We start from the raw sequence: 6,000 nt of genomic DNA, 5'->3' as shown, positions 1-6,000 counted from the left end.
TGTGTGAGTGTTGTTGTATTTTTTTTTAATCAAATGCAAGTGTGACTATAAAGGAGTGTGGCTGGGTTTTGTGGGTCTTTTCATTTTTTTTTAAAATTAGACAGCAGACCTTTTCTATCCACATGAATGCCCTCCTGTTGAAAGTGGCTGTCTTGGGAGGATACATGTTTCTCCATTGGTGATGCTGTGGCTCAGAACTTGCTAGAGGTCTTTCGGGAACCTCCATAAGAGCTGCAGCACACTTGTCAGTGTTTTTGTGTCATCTCCTGAGTGTGGATTTTCTGTTTTTAAACAGCCCGACATATGGAAGGTTATCTTCTAATGTGGCTCATAGACTGCCTTTTTTCCCCCTTTCCTCAAAGAAGAGTTCCAGATAATGTCTCCAACAAGGGTAGCTTTGTCGGAACTAAGGATGCGATTACTTAGATGTTCGTTTAGAGTTCTACATTCTGTCATGCTTATTTCTTATTTTATTAAAAGATAAGACTTGCAATTTTATAGTCACACTGTGGATGTTTTTTAAAGGTGCTGCCTCCCCCACTGTGCTCCAGTTTTTGCCTTCCTGCTGTAGGTTCCTCCCAACTTTGTACTGCTGAGTTCATGCTTGCCCTTAGTTTTAATTCTTTAGCCACCCAAGGAAAGACCCTTCCCTCGCCACACTGCTGGTGCTGGCTAATAGTAATGCTCCACAGGCATTACACAGTTGGTGTTGAGCTTTTTCAGAATCCACTACCAATAGAGTTGGAAATATGGATTGATAAATGGATATTTTGACTGAGCTGTGATATAACTTCTCCTGTAGTCTAGTGTGAAAAACAGCCTTGGGAGCTGGGCGTAGCAGTGGTTGGGAGAAGCAAAGTGACACTCAAGGGCTGTGGCAGGTCAGCAGAGTCTGAGAATGAAATTTCAAGACTGTGTGTCGGGGAAGGAGGAGTATGTGTGGCAGAGGCTATTTAGGTAGTGTGGGACGTGGAGTCAGGGCTTGAATTCTGAGCTTGGCTCTGCCTCCGGTGCTATGTGACCTTGGCTAACTCCATTGAGCCTTTGGCCCTGCTGTTTCCTGTCTCTGAAACAAGGGAGTTGGTCTAGATGATGATCAGACCACCTCCTTGACTATGATGCGGTCTGCACAGTCTTGGACAACGGCTGCTAACCTCGTAATTGTCTGTAGGACCTGAGTCGACAGGGAGCGTTTACTACAGTGGCTAAGCTTCCTTTCTTTCATAATTTTGGAATTTGGGTCTCAGGGTCTGTAAATTCAGTCAAGTACATATATGCTCATATATGCAGATGCACTGCATAAAACTTAAATGGGTATCAATTTATTATATGCACTGATCATATTTTAAATACCTTAGAGGAACCAGTTATTGAAGAGAACCCATGAAGACTAGTCTTTCAAAGGAAGGATGCTTTTGTAAGGATTTGTGTTCTTAGTTTTTTACCAAATGGACCCTTTAGAGAAGCAGCATCTGGAAAAAGTCTCAAGCTTCATGGATTTATGGGAGACAAATTAGGCCAGGGAATGGCAGGTCCTCAACACAGATGTGAACTGACAAAAGTTTGATTTGCTTCATCTATTGGTCCACTTGGAAATCTCCTTAATATGCCGATTCTGGCATGCGGCTTGAGACTGTGCATTTCTTACAAGCTCCCAGGTTATGCCAGTTCTGCTTGTCTGGTAACCATGATTCTGTGCAGCAAGGTTTTAGAAGACCCTGGTCTTAAAAAAAAAAAGCACCACCATTGGCTGAGGTCCCTTTTAGTATACAGCATTGTGCCATATATTATTATTCTCTCAGAATTTGCCACCTAATTTGTTCCACAAATAACAATGTGGAACAACACAAAAAGAGCTCACACATATAATGGAACTGTAAAAGCATCGAACTAATTCCTAACTGAACAAATAAAGGATAATTAAACCAGCAGGCTAAAGCACGTGTTCTACTGTTAATGGTATTTATGAGTTTATAACAGTTTTCAACCTTGAGTTGCATTAGAAACAGTGTTTTATAAAAAAATTTGTCTCAACGGGTTCCATTCCCGGGAGATTCAGTTTATCTGGTTTGAGGCCTGGTCTTCTATATTTTGGGAAGCTTTGCAAAGGATGATGATGCCCGATTGAGACTGAGACCCACTGGTCTACGAAGAGTTAAGAAACGTGTATCATTTGGTTCTTAGTCCTGTGAAGTCCAGCAGGAGTGAGGAAATAATGCTCAGAAGAAACACTTGCACCAGGCTGAAAGCTAGTGAATGGCAAAACAGGACCTCAGTGCTCGGTGTCTTGACTTGAAAACAAATAGCCCCACCTGCCTGCTCCCACCCCATCCCTCAAAAGCTCTGTCATGGATTTGCTTTATCCTGAGAGCCAGATGACATCTACAGCTTACTTGTAATGCCTCCACTTATGAACAGGTATATCCCAACATGTTCCACTTTTGAGCAGTTCTTTACCTGAGGTGGAAATGCAATAAACATCTCTTGGCAGGTGCTGTAGAGATTTGACAGGTTAATACTAATACATCCCCTGCCCTGCCAAATCGTGGACATAGCCCAGTAGGAGAGCTTGTACACAGCTGTTACGTATTTGATCAGTGCACGTCTTTTAGAGCATTTGTACTCAGCAGAGAGTGAAAAAGCTTGAAGGAAGGCCGCCTGGAGGAGGTAGCATTTGAGCTAAATCTTTAGAGTTGGTATTTTGGTAGGTGGAGATTCAGAAAGGAGAGGAAATTCACTAGATCTAAGATCCTGTTGAAGATTCCTGCAATGAGACATGTAATTGGGAGGACGTGGGGTAATTTCCAAATTCGGCAGTAACATGATCAAAACAGTGCTCCAGGAGGAAGATTAGAAGAGGGAACTGAGCTTAGAGAAGACAAGTCCAGAAGACAAGGGAGGAGGGTTTGGCTCTAGTTAGGATGAGATGATAGGAGGACCTAGAGTGCACCTACAGTGCAAAATGAGGGAGACCCATGTGAGGGGCAGGAGAGGGCTCACTCAGGCTTCACAGCAGATTTCTTTTGTTGAAGCGGATGACCAAGGTTTTGAAGTCGATGCCTGAAAGAATGATGCTGATGGAAATAAAGAAAAGATGCGTCTGGCTGACAGTGTCCTAGGAGAGGCCAGGACACAAACGAGTGCAGTTGCTGCCACTCAGCCTGGAACACCAGCTCCTCCTCCCGTCTCCTCTTTGGCGGTCACCTCTTTGCTCTGACTTCTGCCACTTCAGCTGCCCGTGCTGCCTCTTGCACCTGTTCAGCTGACATTGTAACCCCTCCCCGCTGGGTCCTCATCGTCCGACTCATTTGATGCTGTCTCTGCCATCAGTACCTCCCCTGCAGCTAGTGCATCTCTTATAAAATCTGCCTATAACTTTACAGTCAGCTCTCTGTATCTGCAATTCTGCATCTGGGGATTCAACCAACCGCAGATGGTGTCGTACTATGGTACCCAGCTATTGAAAACAAGTTGAGTGTGAGTGAACCTGCGCCGTTCAAACCTGTGTTGTTCAAGGGTCAACTGATTTCTTTGATCTTGGGCTTCAGTTCTCTCCTAGTTGGCACCCACAAATTTCAGGGTATTTTTTAAGTGTCCCTTGTTGTGTAAAGATGTGCTGACTGAGAGGCTAATTCCCACGTATGCCCATTACAGCCCCTTTACAATAATCAAACATAGAATCCTACCTTAGTTTGCATTAAAAATTAGGAAGCATTTTAGGAGCTTTTCAGGGAGAATCTTAAAATACATTGTTTTTATTTATTTATTTATTTTTAAGACAAGAGCCAACAGAAGGCAAGAGGCATGGTGGGGCAGTGTATTTGAGTTGTCAACAGCTTCTGCAGTGTCAGGTCGATTACATCAGCACTTGGCCTGGGCCAGGGGAGAGGAACGGTTCTGCCTCCCGGGAATGTCAGAAGGACCTGATAATTATATTTGGCAAAGCCATGAAGAGTGACTCTGTAATGTCATTGCAAAGAATTACTCTTTTAATAGCATCTCTAGATGTCCGAGCTGTCCAAATGGAATAGCTCACTTCTTTTCTGCTGCCGCTATCCTTTCTGTTGAGCTGTTTCCCAGCTGATCCTCTTCTTCTTCCTTGCCCTTTTCTATCTTCTGCCTTCCCAGCCCTATTTCTGCAGCCCCTCCGTCTGCACCCACGACAGTTTCCACTGACCCCTGTTTTAGAGTTGGAGTCACCTGTGAATGTGTGTGAGGGAGATACTTGCCAACACCCAGCATATTGAACATGTGGTATCAACAGGGTGAAGTGTGTAGCTTTAGCCTAGCCGTAATATCGACCATCTGCTTCCTTGCGGCATCCGCTCCTTCTGTGTTGGTGGAACTCAGATGTCACGGGAAAGGTCACCAGTGATTCATGACTGCAACAAATTCTTTTCCTAATTGTGCCATATGTTATGCCCTTCAACACAACTTACTAATCTCTGCCTCAGTTTCTCCATCTGTGACAGTGGTGTAATACTTATCTACCTCCCTTGAATGTTGTAAAGATTAGTCTCTGTGAGTAAAGCACTTTTGAAATAAAGAGTGATGTAAAGCGTTTTAACATTATTGTTGTCATTGTGACATGGATTCAACCCTGTAGAGATGCTACTCTGTAGGGGAAGAATCCCAAGGATACCATGCTTTAGGAATACCCACTAGAGAAAAGTTCCATAACAGATACCAGAGTGATTTTGGGGGGTATGTGAAAAATTTCACATTTCTTTAAACAGAGCTTTGGTTCATTTAAAATGAGATTTTATTATAGAAGAGTGATTTATGTAAGATTTTTAAAGAACATATCTATTGAACCTCTATTACCCAATATAATAATAGGGTTTGCAAGCTGATTATTAACCTAACAGTGCAGTTTATCATCATTAGGTGGAAAACTTCTATTTCTACATTCTCCAGATGCCCAGATTTTGTGCGTGAAGGTTTTTGACTGTCGCCACTGATTAGGGTAGACAGAATGGGGTTCCTGCTACTTATGAGTGAGGGGAACAACAGCTCCAGTTCCACTTGAAAAATATTTTCACAGCACTGCCAGTGTGGAGGGGAAGACTCACCATGTGTGTTCATCAGAGTGGGGGGTTCTCTAGCCATAAATTTGAGTTCCCTGTCATAACTCCCGGTAGCTGTCAAGAGATTTAATTAGGTTCTGGTCTGAGTTTTCTCTTTTATGGGTTTGTTGGGAGAAAAAAGTTACAAACCCCGCTGTTTAAGAAATTGGCTGATTTTAATCAAAAGAACCTGTTATAATGGAACTACTATAAGCAGCAGAAGTTAAGGTCCAAGGAAATCCCTGGTGGTCCAGTGGTTAGGATTCTACACTTCACTGCCTGGCACCTAGGCTTGATCCCTAGTGAAGGAACTAAGATCCCATAGGCTGTGCAGTGCAGAAAAAAGAAAAAACAAAAAGTTAAGGTTCCAGTTCTTTTTTCCCTCATCATCTGGTTTAGCTTCTAGAGCAACCAAGAAGGAAACTCAGACTGGTGCTCTGCTGGTGAGGTGCGTGTGGTTCTAGATTTCTATCCTTGAGCCTCAGAGAGTTTTTGGGGTGGGCTGGTGTTACACGTTCTGTAGGAATGGAAGGTGGTCACTCTAGTCACTCAGAAGTCTGGGGGCACTGCTGGGGTTGCTTGGAGCCCCAAGCTGCAGGGGTAGGAGCTGTCCAGGGGAAGCCCTTCTCATGGTGACAGCAGAAGGACGAGAGGGCAAGCCCACCTGGGAAAGCACATTTCAAGTGTCAGTGTGATAGCTGCCAATATCTCCTTGGCCAAGGCAAGTCATGTGATTGAGCCAAAAGACAGGGGGAGGGAAGCAGACGCCTCTTAAGCAGGTGAGGGGAGGATTCCCTGGTGGCTGAGATGATAAGGAATATGCCTGCAATGCAGGCAACCCAGGTTCAATCCCTGGGTCAAGAAGATCCCCTGGAGAAGAGAATGACAACCCACTCCATATTCTTGCCTGGAGAATTCCACGGACAGAGGAGCC

This window comes from Dama dama, chromosome 16, assembly GCF_033118175.1.
Source record: "Dama dama isolate Ldn47 chromosome 16, ASM3311817v1, whole genome shotgun sequence".
Lineage (NCBI taxonomy): Eukaryota > Metazoa > Chordata > Mammalia > Artiodactyla > Cervidae > Dama > Dama dama.
Note: the sequence above shows the minus strand (reverse complement) of the source record.